This window comes from Hippopotamus amphibius, chromosome 3 (genome assembly GCF_030028045.1).
Source record: "Hippopotamus amphibius kiboko isolate mHipAmp2 chromosome 3, mHipAmp2.hap2, whole genome shotgun sequence".
NCBI classification, from domain to species: Eukaryota; Metazoa; Chordata; class Mammalia; order Artiodactyla; family Hippopotamidae; genus Hippopotamus; species Hippopotamus amphibius.
In genome coordinates this window covers 42,783,250-42,797,289 of record NC_080188.1, presented here as the reverse complement: position 1 = coordinate 42,797,289, position 14,040 = coordinate 42,783,250, and positions in this window count along the sequence as shown.

Genomic DNA, 14,040 nt, shown 5'->3' with positions numbered 1-14,040 from the left:
CAGTTTTCTCTCTAAAATGGGGATAATGATAATTCTTATTCCACAGGATTGTTGTAAGAATTAAATGGATCTACCTATTTGCAAAGCAGAAATAGAGACACAGACATAGAGAATAAATGTGTGGATACCCAGGGGAAAAGTGGGGGTGGTGGTGGGAGGAATTGGGCGATTGGGATTGACACATATACGCTATTGATACTATGTATAAAATAGATAACTAATGAGAACATACTGTATAGCACAGGGAACTCTGCTTAATGCACTGTGGTGAACTGCATGGGAAGGAAATCCAAAAGGGAGGGGATATATGTATATGTATGGCTGATTCATTTTGCTGTACAGTAGAAACTAACACAACCCTGTAAAGCAACTGTACTCCAATAAAAATTAATTAAAAAAATAAAGCCCTGCCCCATCCCAAGATTTAGTTAATATTTACCTATTTTTCTTCTAAAAATTTAAATAGATCCATATATATTTAGAAATACTTGCAAAATATTTACAACAGTGTCTAGCCCAAAGTAAGTACCACAGAGTTGTTAGTTGTTATTATTATTAATGTTAATAATAGGAGAAGAAGCAGCAGCAGTCTTCTGTTCATATGTTCTATTAATAGGGACTTAGAGGACAGTAGAATTTTGGAATAATGACCCCTCAAATGGAAAAATGTGTTGGCAGATGAAGTTGGGGAACAATGTAGGTTTTGTTAGTTACCGTAAATTAACATATGCTTGAAGTCTTTTGTAGCATCTCCTCAAGTGATTCATCTATCACGTCGTTTTTTTTTAATGAGGTTGAAAGCATCACTCTATACAACAATAGAAAACTATAGTAAATTATTTTGTTTTATTATTTATTATTTTATTATTTTGTGGCATTAAATCAATAGAAAGCTTAAAATGGAAGTTTATTTCTTAATGGCTATAGTGCTACACATTTAGCTCTCTAGCTTGGTCCTTGACACATACTCTCGCAAACCTTTTTCCAAACTGTGATTGCAGCATTATTCACTGCCATAGTTTTTATGATAATAATTAGGTTACAGATTTTATTATAATGGATTAAGGAGTATTTTGAAAGATCCAGTTAGAGTAACAAAAATTAGGTGAGATTCAAGGGAAGCACCACCTTATCATGAAGCATCATCCCAGCAGGATTTCCTGGTTTAGGGCTTTCAGGCAGTACCTAATGTACACAAAGTACCATAACATACTGAGGTGTCATATTGCTCTTAGAATCTTGAGGGTGTATAATATATGCCATATTTCAAAATCATTCATTGATACTATTTGGATGAAGCGTCAATCATTTTTTGAGAATGTGAGAGGAATTCTCTGATCATTTATTTGCTGATTTTTTTAAAAAGGAAATTATGCTTGGCTCTCACACAGTGAAAATTCAGAGGAAGAAATAAATGGCAAATGAGGAATATCAGAATAAGGTGGTCATTTAAAGAGAAAAAGTATCATCTATGTTTCATGGAGGAATGAGTAAATAGGAAAGTCTGAGAAGAGCAGTGCTTTTCCAAAATAGACGTTGCTCCTTTTTAAAACAACCAAATAAAATGGTTCCATACTTTCTATACTTAATTTCTAAACCCTTGGCCTAGGACTCTAGAGCCTTCCTAATATGACCTGGGTCTACTTATCTTACATTATTTTTGTTTAATGTGTAATAAAATAATGATGATGGTAAGCATTTGTTGCTTAGTTATGTTTCTCCTAGTATATTCAGGCTTTGTGTTATTCCTTTATATAAAATAACTCTAGGACATCAGGTCTTCTATCTGTATGTCTCTTACTTATTCTTGTTTTGGGTTATTTACTCATGTTGTTCTCTATACCTAAAGCATATATTTTTAATCACCATCTATAACTAAATTCCAGTCCTATGACGTCTTCTACAAGTCTTTACAAAATTTTAAAACATTTTTTAATGTATATTGGTTTTTAATTCCCTCTAACTAGAGGTTTAATTTTTTATTGAGGTATAATTGACATAATGTTAGCTTTAGTAATATTAATTTAGAAATAATAATCACATTGTATTAGTTTCAGATGTACAATGTAATGATTCAATATTTGTATATGTTGCAAAATGATCACCACAATAAGTCCAGCTAGCATCTGTCACCATACATACTTATAATTTTTTTTTCTTGTGATGAGAACTTTCAAGATCCACTCTCCTAGCTACTTTCAAATATGTAGTACAGTCTTATTAACTATGTTCACCATGCTGTATATTACATCCTCATCATGTATTCATTTTATAATTGGAAATTTGTACCTTTGACCCCCTAGAGTTTTAACTTTTTGATGGAAGAGATTATGCTTTGTAATTTTTATTCCCTTCCCCTCGACACACACACACACACACACACATACACACACACACACACACACACATACACACACACATTAATGTAGTCCTAGGTGTAAAAAACAAAATATCTTCAAACTGGATAGGAATTACACTACTCTTGCCAGTGTTAGAACATTAGTTAGAGTGGGCTCTGTGGTGACAGTAGGGTTGGTGGCATGGGAGTGCTTGTAGTGATAATAGCAATATTATACTCAGCAATGATGTTAGGAGTTGGATTTTCAATAGGTATGGCAACAGCAGGAGTTGGCTTAGAATAAGCAGTTGAAAATGTTTTAAGAATATTTTGTAACTAAGAATTCCATCATGGTAGGTTTCTAAGACACATAGTTGATTGAAATCAATCATTGCTGAGATTTAGTTCTTATTAGATCTGCTGGGGCTATTCTTGTGAGATTGCTGAATTTCCCTAAATTGAGTTGAGCAAGGATAAGCTTGGTTTAGTAGACTTGGAGAGTTTAGAGCTTGTGATTAATGTGGTAGAGTCTGACTAGATATAAACAGCTAGGAAGGGGAATATTTGCTATAATATTTGCTGTCATTTGAATAGATCTTGTCAAATATTTGTGGTTGGGATGAGGGAGATTTGTATAGCTGAGACAGAGGTCAATATGGCACGATGTAGATAGGTCCAATCCATAATGAGAGGTTCAAGTTAGGTGAATGGTTGGAAGATACCTGCTGTGGCTGTTCAGGTACTTCTTGATTCTTGTCAAGTTAAAAGAAAAAAATTTGATTAAAATTCAATTGAAATTCAGTAAGATCAAGCACAAGTAATAAACTTAACTTGGTGCTAAGATCAAACATTTGCACAGAGGTTTTCCTATTTGTTACTATAGCTAAAAACAACAAAAAATAAAATATGGGTAAATAAATAAGGAATTAATGTTGCTATTATAAAAACAAAGCAACATCTAAAAAGGACCTTAGTGCTTTAGTCTACCTATGTGCGTTACAGTAATATTCTCTTCCTAATACTAGTGAAATATTCTATTCATAAGGTTATTCTGGTGATTAAAAGAACTAACATACGTAAAGCATTTAGAATATTGCCTGGTGCATAGTAAACTCTCAATGCTATTTATTACTATCAGGACCATTATCATTAATAGGAATATATCAGGAGAACTTCTTTCATGTCACATAAAAGAGGCAATTGGACATAATGGAAAGTGTGCAGATTCTGGAATCAGAGAGACCAGAATTCAGATCCAGATCAGCCACGTTCTAGACTTGTGAGTTTGGCAAATTTGGTGCTTTTAATTTTTCCATTTATATTGTGGCAAAAATAATAGGTTACTGTGAGAATCAAGAAAATACCATTTTCTTTAATTTTAGAATATCAATTATTATATGAGGAATCGTTGACTAAATGACAGATTATAAGTGGAAAGAAAGAATTACTGACATAAATCATTAATTGTAAAACATTTTAGTTTCAGAAATGTTAGAATATAGAAAGCTGTCTAACTTAAAAGATCATAACACATATAAAACTTCCAGGCTGTGATTATATACAGAATGTGGGAATTTGCACAGGGGATGGGATACTTTAATTTTGTCATAAGTGTAAAAAAAGCAATGGTCTAAATAAATCATTTAAACAAAATAGCCAAATGAACAAAATTATTTTACCTTTGTAAGAAAGTATTTTGCAAGTACTATAAACGCATTCTTATAAATGTGAAATAATTTACTGCAGCATCCCCTTCACACTATTAGTTATTTACACTCCAAATTTCTCTTCTGAAATGCTTTGAATCAAGACTTCTTGTGATTAGTGGATGGCTTGTGACTTAGAGTCCAGTTCCATCAAATCTCATGAGGTTCATATTCAAATATTGAACAAAAGGAATACTCTCCTAGCCTATATTTCTTCATTCATTGTCTCGACTTCAACAAAAAAAACAGTGTCATCAACTGTCTTTGCCCACTCCAGTTGCCAATTATGTTTCGGGGATATGAAAATAAAAAATCAAATCCATGAGCCTTTCCTTAAACCCTTCCCAATTGATATTCTTTCTGCAGCTTCATATTTAGATGCTCTAGTCTTTATGTTTGACAAGAATGATTTTGAACTTGGAATACTACCCACAATAAAGTTCCTGGAATTATTTTAAATGATTTGGTTTATTTTAGATTTCTAGATTTTCTAGGGAGAAAATCGATTTAGTAGATCAGATATCACTGGGCAGATTTTTTTAAATTGGACCTGAGGCTTCAAATTTATCTTAATGATCCCCTTTATAAGGCTAATCAAATTATTAATTATATAACTTCTAATATTTACAACAAAATTAACGTGGGGTCAAATATTGATGCAGTAATTTTATATTTTATGTGCTTTATAAATCTCTATTCTGCAATTGGACTCTTTGTATAATCAATGTGCTTAATAATCTTATTTTATTTTTAAAAAAATCTAATGCCTAATTATAGTTTTGGAAAATTCTGATAAAGGATAAGGCACAAACCTGTCTAAATAAGCTGGAAGTGTTAATGGAGGGTCATTGGAAGATTTTACACAAAAGAACCATCCCATTCTCAAAGTTTCCAAATAACATATAAACAATTTTTGATGACCCTAGCCAAACTACTTAAGTGGTGCCTGTCTAGTCTGACTCCTTTGTGAGTTACTAATTTACCACCAAAATGTAAAATATGACTTACTATTTCCAAACAGCATCTTTTTTCCCTCTCATTTCTTCTTCTCATCACAATTGTCATTTTTCCTTTGTTTATTGAAAACAGTCTCCCTCGCTTGTGATAACTAAATGCAAATAACTAAATGTCTCAAAGTTATTCTTTGACAATCTTTTAACAATTTTTAGAGCTATATAATATTTATTCTGGCTTTAGGTTTTTTTTTTTTTTTTTTATTTTTTTTATTTTTTTGGGGGTACACCAGGTTCAATCAACTGTTTTTATACACATATCCCCATATTCCCTCCCTTCCTTGATGCCCCCCCCTCGATTCCCCCCCACCCTCCCTGCCCCAGTCCTCTAAGGCATCTTCCATCCTCAAGTTGGACTCCCTTTGTTATACAACAACTTCCCACTGACTATTTTACAGTTGGTAGTATATATATGTCTGTGCTACTCTCTCGCTTCTTCTCAGTTTCCCCTTCACCCCCCGCCCCCTCCCATACCTCGAGTTCTCCAGTCCATTCTCTGTATCTGCTTCCCTGTTCTTGTCACTGAGTTCATCAGTACTATTTTTAGATTCCGTATATGTGAGTTAGCATACAATATTTGTCTTTCTCTTTCTGACTTACTTCACTCTGTATGACAGATTGTAATTCTATCCACCTCATTACATATAGCTCCATCTCATCCCTTTTTATAGCTGAGTAATATTCCATTGTATATATATACCACATCTTCTGTATCCATTCATTTGTTGATGGGCATTTAGGTTGCTTCCATGTCCTGGCTATTGTAAAGAGTGCTGCAATAAACATGATGGTACAAGTTTCTTTTGGGATTATGGTTTTCTTTGGGTATATGCCCAGGAGTGGGATTACTGGATCATATGGTAGTTCTATTTGTAGTTTTTTAAGGAACCTCCAAATTGTTTTCCATAGTGGCTGTACCAACTTACAGTCCCACCAACAGTGCAGGAGAGTTCCCTTTTCTCCACACCCTCTCCAACATTTGTTGTTTCCAGACTTTGTGATGATGGCCATTCTGATTGGTGTGAGGTGATACCTCATTGTGGCTTTGACTTGCATTTCTCTGATGATGAGTGATGTGGAGCATCTTTTCATGTGTGTGTTGGCCATCTGTATGTCTTCTTTGGAGAAATGTCTATTTAGGTCTTCTGCCCATTTGTGGATTGGGTTATTTGCTTTTTTGGTATGAAGCTGCATGAGCTGCTTGTATATTTTGGAGGTTAATCCTTTGTCCGTTGTTTCATAGGCAATTATTTTTTCCCATTCTGAGGGTTGCCTTTTAGTCTTGTTTATGGTTTCTTTTGCTGTGCAAAAGCTTTTAAGTTTCATGAGGTCCCATTCGTTTATTCTTGATTTTATTTCCATGATTCTAGGAGGTGGGTCAAAAAGGATGTTGCTTTGATGTATGTCAAAGAGTGTTCTGCCTATGTTTTCCTCTAGGAGTTTGATAGTGTCTGGCCTTACATGTAGGTCTTTAATCCATTTGGAGTTGATTTTTGTGTATGGTGTTAGGAAGTGTTCTAATTTCATTCTTTTACATGTTGCTGTCCAATTTTCCCAGCACCACTTATTGAAGAGGCTGTCTTTTTTCCATTGTATACTCGTGCCTCCTTTGTCAAAGATAAGGTGCCCATATGTGTTTGGGCTTACTTCTGAGTTCTCTATTCTGTTCCATTGATCTTCCTTTCTATTTTTGTGCCAGTACCATACTGTCTTGATCACTATGGCCTTGTAGTATAGTTTGAAGTCAGGAAGCCTGATTCCACCAACTCCATTTTTCCTTCTCAAGATTGCTTTGGCTATTCGGGGTCTTTTGCGTTTCCATACAAATCGTAAGATTTCTTGCTCTAGTTCTGTGAAAAATGCCATTGGTAATCTGATCGGGATTGCATTAAATCTGTAAATTGCTTTGGGTAGTACAGTCATTTTCACGATGTTGATTCTTCCAATCCAGGAACATGGTATGTCCCTCCATCTGTTTATGTCATCTTTGATTACTTTCATCAATGTCTTAAAGTTTTCTGCATACAGATCTTTTGCCTCCTTAGGCAGGTTTATTCCTAGGTATTTTATTCTTTTGGTTGCAATGGTGAATGGGAGAGTTTCCTTAATTTCTCTTTCTGCTCTTCCGTTGTTAGTGTATAGGAATGCAAGAGATTTCTGTGCATTAATTTTGTATCCTGCTACTTTACTAAACTCATCAATGAGTGCTAGCAGTTTTCTGGTAGAGTCTTTAGGGTTTTCTATATATAGTATCATGTCATCTGCAAAGAGTGATAATTTTACTTCTTCTTTTCCAATTTGGATTCCTTTAATTTCTTTTTCTTCTCTGATTGCTGTGGCTAACACTTCCAAAACTATGTTGAATAACAGTGGTGAGAGTGGACACCCTTGTCTTGTTCCTGTTCTTAGAGGGAATTCTTCCAGTTTTTCTCCATTGAGAACAATGTTGGCTTTTGGTTTGTCATATATGGCTTTTATTCTGTTGAGGTAATTTCCTTCTATGCCCATTTTCTGGAGAGCTTTTATCATAAATGGATGTTGAACTTTGTCAAAAGCTTTTTCTGCATCTATTGAAATGATCATATGGTTTTTATCCTTCAATTTGTTGATATGATGTATCACGTTGATTGATTTGCGTATATTGAAGAATCCTTGCATCTCAGGGATAAACCCCACTTGATCGTGGTGTATGATTTTTTTAATGTGCTGTTGCAGTCTGTTAGCTAGTATTTTGTTGAGGATTTTTGCATCTATGTTCATCAGTGATATTGGTCTGTAGTTTTCTTTTTTTGTGACATCTTTGCCTGGTTTTGGTATCAGGGTGATGGTAGCCTCGTAGAATGAGTTTGGGAGTGCTCCGCCATCTGCAATATTTTGGAAGAGTTTGAGAAGGATAGGTGTTAACTCTTCTCGAAATGTTTGATAGAATTCGCCAGTGAATCCATCTGGTCCTGGGCTTTTGTGTGTTGGGAGATTTTTAATCACTGCCTCAATTTCTGTACTTGTGATTGGTCTGTTCATGGTTTCTATTTCTTCCTGGTTCAGTCTTGGAAGATTGTATTTTTCTAAGAATGTATCCATTTCTTCCAGGTTATCCAATTGATTGGCATATAGTTGCTTGTAGTAGTCTCTCATGATGTTTTGTATTTCTGAGGTGTCCGTTGTGACTTCTCCTTTTTCATTTCTAATTCTGTTGATTTGCATCTTCTCCCTTTTTTTCTTGATGAGTCTGGCTAATGGTTTATCAATTTTGTTAATCATCTCAAAGAACCAGCTTTTAGTTTTATTTATTTTTCTTATGGTTTCTTTCCTTTCTTTTTCATTTATTTCTGCTCTGATCTTTATGATTTCTTTCCTTCTGCTCACTTTGGGGTTTCTTTGTTCTTCTTTCTCTAGTTGTTTGAGGTGTAAGGTTAGGTTGTTTATTCGATCATTTTCTTGTTTCTTAAGGTAGGACTGTATTGCTATAAACTTCCCTCTTAGAACTGCTTTTGCTGCGTCCCATAGGTTTTGGGTTGTTGTGTTTTCGTTGTCATTTGTTTCCAGATACTTTTTGATTTCCTCTTTGATTTCTGTAGTGATTCCTTGGTTGTTTAAGAGTGAATTGTTTAGCCTCCATGTGTTTGTATTTTTTGCAGTTTTTTTCCTGTAATTGATATCTAGTCTCATGGCGTTGTGGTCTGAGAAGATGCTTGATATGATTTCAATTTTCTTGAATTTGCTGAGGTTTGATTTGTGACCCAAGATGTGATCTATCCTGGAAAATGTTCCGTGTGCACTTGAGAAGAAAGTGTAGTCTGTCGTTTTTGGATGGAATGTCCTATAAATATCAATTAAGTCGAGATGGTCTAATGTGTCATTTAAAGCTTGTGTGTCTTTATTTATTTTCTGTTTGGATGATCTGTCCATTGATGTAAGTGGGGTGTTCAAGTCTCCCACTATAATTGTGTTCCTGTCGATGTCCCCTTTTATAGCTGTTAGCATTTGCCTTATGTATTGAGGTGCTCCTATATTGGGGGCATAGATATTTACCATTGTGATATGTTCTTCTTGGATGGATCCCTTGATCATTATGTAGTGCCCTTCCTTGTCTCTTGTAATAGTCTTTACTTTCAAGTCCAATTTGTCTGATATGAGTATTGCTACTCCAGCTTTCTTTTGACTTCCATTTGCATGGAATATCTTTTTCCATCCCTTCACTTTCAGTCTATATGTATCCCTTGGTCTGAAGTGGGTTTCTTGTAGGCAGCATATAGAAGGGTCTTGTTTTTGTATCCATTCAGCCAGTCTGTGTCTTTTGGTTGGAGCATTTAATCCATTTACATTTAAAGTGATTATTGACATGTGTGTTCCAATTACCATTTTCTTCATTGTTTTGGGTTTGTATTTGTAGGTGTTTTCCTTTTCTTGTGTTTCCTACTTAGAGAAGTTCCTTTAGCACTTGTTGTAAGGCTGGTTTGGTGGTGCTGAATTCTCTTAACTTTTGCTTGTCTGGAAAGCTTTTGATTTCTCCCTCAAATCTGAATGAGATTCTTGCTGGGTAGAGTATTCTTGGCTGTAGGTTTCTCTCTTTTAGGACTTTCAGTATATCCTGCCATTCCCTTCTGTCCTGCAGAGTTTCTGTAGAAAGGTCAGCTGTTATCCTGATGGGTTTTCCCTTATATGTTGTTTGTTGCTTTTCTCTTGCTGCTTTTAATATTTTTTCTTTGTGTTGAATTGTCGTTAGTTTGATTAATATGTGTCTTGGTGTATTTCTCCTTGGGTTTATTCTGTATGGGACTCTCTGTGCTTCTTGGACTTGGTTCATTATTTCCTTTCCCATGTTGGGGAAGTTTTCCACTAGAACCTCTTCAAATATTTTCTCAGACCCTTTCTTGTTTTCTTCTTCTTCTGGGATGCCTATAATTCGAATGTTGGTACGTTTAAGGTTATCACTGAGGTCTCTGAGGCTGTCTTCTAGTCTTTTTATTTTTTTATCTTTTTCCTGCTCTGTGGCGTTTATTTCTCCCATTCTATCTTCCAACTCACTTATTCGTTCTTCTGCCTCAGTCATTCTGCTGGTTAGAGCATCTAGAGTATTTTTAATTTCAGTTATTTTGTTATCCATTGCTGTTTGTTTTTCTGAGTTCTTATGAACTGTTTCTTGTACTTTCTCTAATTTGTTATCGAGATTTTGTATCATTTTTACTATCATTACTCTAAATTCTTTTTCAGGCATTTTTCCTATTTCCTCCTCATTTATTTGGTCTTGTGGGTTTTTTTCCTGCTGCTTTGCCTGCATGGTGTTTCTTTGTTTCCTCATGGTTGTCCAAGCTTTTGGGGTTGCTTGTCCTGGCGATAGAGGTGTTTATAGAAGACTGTCCAAGCCTCAGACTAATGTCCAAGTATTGGATTAGACGAATATTCAGTCTGTCTGAAGCAAGGTCCTGGACATGCCACCCTGTGGGCTGATGGCGGGCAGGACAGAGCGGCAGTCTTCACTCCCTGGCTTTAGGTTTTGGTCAAATGAATTTATTGGTGCTAAAAATATGAACTACAGTCTAATTTTTCTTTTGGGAAAGATGATTTCTATTATGATCATCAGCTCCACAATGTGGTTTCAAAGAATACTGTTGCTGACAGTTAAAAATAATTGATGAGTCCAACATGGTTTAAATGACCTTTTTAGTTTACCAGTTTCATAAAATAATTCCTCATTTGTTTGAACAAGACCTCCAAGCAGCTCCTGGTTAACATATTTACTGTTGTAATTGGTAGAACATTATTAAAAAATACCAGTACTATAAGTCTCACTTTTTTCAAAGGCCTATTTGCAGTTATGTTTAGTGAATAGATGTTACTAAATTTTGCATATTTCAAAGTTGCTTCTTTTGATTCTCCAAGTAATTCCTGCTCATGGTAGAAAATTAGAAAATAAAAATTTGAAAGAAAAAAATTGAAAAATAACCGCTAATCACATAACCTTGATAATTTCCTGTAAAAATGAAAAATAAATTTGTAGGTTATGTTCAATTTTTAATAGTAATAGTGTAAAAAGTTCTGTATCACATTTTTTCACACCCAAAATATTATATAGGTATTAAATTCTATTAAAAACCTTTTATAAATATAATTTTAATGACATGATTGTATCATATGAATATTCCACAGATTCTTGTCCATTCTTTAATTGATAAATTGTTTTCAATTTATTATTATTATAAATAATTTGAGATGAATATATTATTCATGAAGCTTTTTCCTTATTTTTCTTACTTCCTTTACTTTTACTTAGTATTAAATATTTATATTTTCCATTATTTATATTCCATTTATTTCATTCTACCTTTACTCATTACTATTTACTAGTTTATAATGTTATTATGTCATTTTCTCTATTTCTTTTGAAATAGAGTAATTTCTGTTGAAGTAACTGTGTATAAGCATAAAGTGAATTGACACCATCCAGAAATCTGAGACCTTTGAGGTTTATTTAAATAAACCTTCTTTATTTTGTATAACATCACCTAAAGAGGGAGCTCTGAGTCTGGTGATTTTCTTATGACTCTTCAGAGAAAGCAAAGGAAAGCATATTTAATATTTCAAAATGAGGATTTGAAATCTAGCATTTCTGACCTCTAGCACTGAGGATATATAATTTCGGAGAGGACAGAAAAGATCAAATGAATCCACTTGTTTGAATTCTAAGGCAAAGATGACAAAGTTGGGTAAAATTATGCTCCAAATATTTCAGTTATTCATCTTTACTATTTAGAAAATACACTTTATTTATTTATAAACTATATGCATTTATTATTTCAAATATATTACACTAAAAATGTAGGAAAATGGAGAAATTTAAAAGATGGCATAAAAAAGAGATCACAGATATGTTATTATATGCCTGGAATTTATTAAAATGGACCATTTCTGAAGGCTCTGGTCCTGCACAGAGAATGTGCTGGGGATCTTCAAAGCCCTGGGAATGAGTCAGTGATTCTTGATTTTATTGAGAAGTTAGATTAATCTTAATCTAATAAGAACATCAATAATATGTTCTCTCCTTCCTACTTTTATTCTACGAGGAGAGAGGAAAGAAATGAACAATTATGCAATTACCTGTGTATTGATTCTAAATGTTTCCTGACACTTATTTGATAAGCATTTACCTTTTATATGTAATTTTCTCAATAAGGAACATATCTGTACCTTAGAACTGGAAGAAGTGACAATGGAAGGTGATATATTGTAAGGTCAACTAAGTAGTTTACACAGCCCATTCTACAGCCTTCAGCCATTTTAAATTAAAAAAAATTAAATTTATTTTGTTAGAAATTCCATTTCTCTATTCTTTTAACCATTTAGCTCTCTTAGAGGTTGATTTGACAGTTGTCTAAGACAGATTTTGAAATCTGGTTTTACTGCTATTTGAAACCTATTATTAGTTTTTAAGTAAAGCATTTTTAAATAAAAAAGTTTATTTCAAAGATATATTCCATACTTTGTGTATTTTTTGAGGCACAAATCTCTTAGCCTCTGTATGTGCTTTACATATGAACTCAAGCTTTCAAAATCTGCCTTCAAAATGCATGTTGGCTGTGGCATCTATTGTCCACTGTTCACATACAAGCATGATCAAAAGGGCAAAATATGCTTTTCATAATAATTCTACTGCATAAAAAAGATAACTAGTTAAAGAACAATAAACAACTTCTGTGTTATATGTTTGTGTGTTATTGTCATGATATTAAACATTATTTTCCAGGTGAATTTTTATAACTATAAAGAATTTTTCAAGGTATATTGCTTTTCTATTATTAGTAATGGTGCTTTGACACCTTTCCTTAAGAATAACTGTTTATACGTGTTTTACCTGTATGAATTTGCAATCACCTGAGAAGAGTAATATATTGTTTCCGAGATCAATTTGAGAGTACTGCAAAAATCCATCTCTCTTAATTATATACTTTAATTATAAAATTTTCCTTTTCTTTATAGTAACAAGGAAAAATAACTATAGTCTTCAAACTAAGATCTTAGTTTTTAAAATCCATTTCAAGTTAATTTTTGTGAGTAGTGTAAAACAGGGCTCTAGTCATCCTTTTGCATGTAAACATCCACTTTTCCCAACACTATCTATTGAAAAGATTATCTTTTTTCTCTTCTGTGTGTTCTTGGCACCCTTGCCAAAGATTAATTGACTGTCTATGCATGGGTTAATTTCTGGGCTCTCTATTTTATTCCATTGGTCTATGTGTCTGTTTTTATGCCAGCAGTGTACTGTTTTGATTACTAAAGCCTTACGATATAGCTTGAAATCAGGAAATTTAATGACTTTAGCTTTGTTTTTTTTCCCCAAGATTGCTTTGGCTATCTTTTGTGGTCCCATATAAATTTTTGGATTTTAAGACCTGAAACCTAGTAGAACTCCTAGAAGAAAACACAGGGAAAAAGATTCTTGATAATGGTCTTGGCAATGATTTTTTGAGTATGACATCAAAAGTACATGCAAGAAAACAGAAATAACAAGTGGGGCTACATAAAACTAAAAAGCTTCTGAAAAACAACATAGAAGTACCAATCAACAAAATGAAAAGGCAACTTGTAGAATGAGAGAAACTATTTGCAAACCACATAACTGATATTGGTTAATATCCAAAATATATACAGAACTCATACAACTTTAATAGAGAAAAATGATCCAATTAAAAAATGGGCAGAGGCCCTAGCCAGAGAGTTTTCCAAAGAAGACATACAGATGGCCAATAGGTACATGAAAAGGTGCTCAGACGTCATGAATCATTGGGGAAATGCAAATGAAAACCACAATGGGATAGCACCTCACAGCTGTAAGGACGACTATTATCAAAAGACAAGAGACAACGATGTTGGCAAGGATGTAGAGAAAAGTGAATTGTATGCACTGTTGGCAGGATGTAATTTGGCACAGCTATTACAGAAAACAATATGGAGATTCCTCAAAAAATTAAAAGTAGAGCTACCA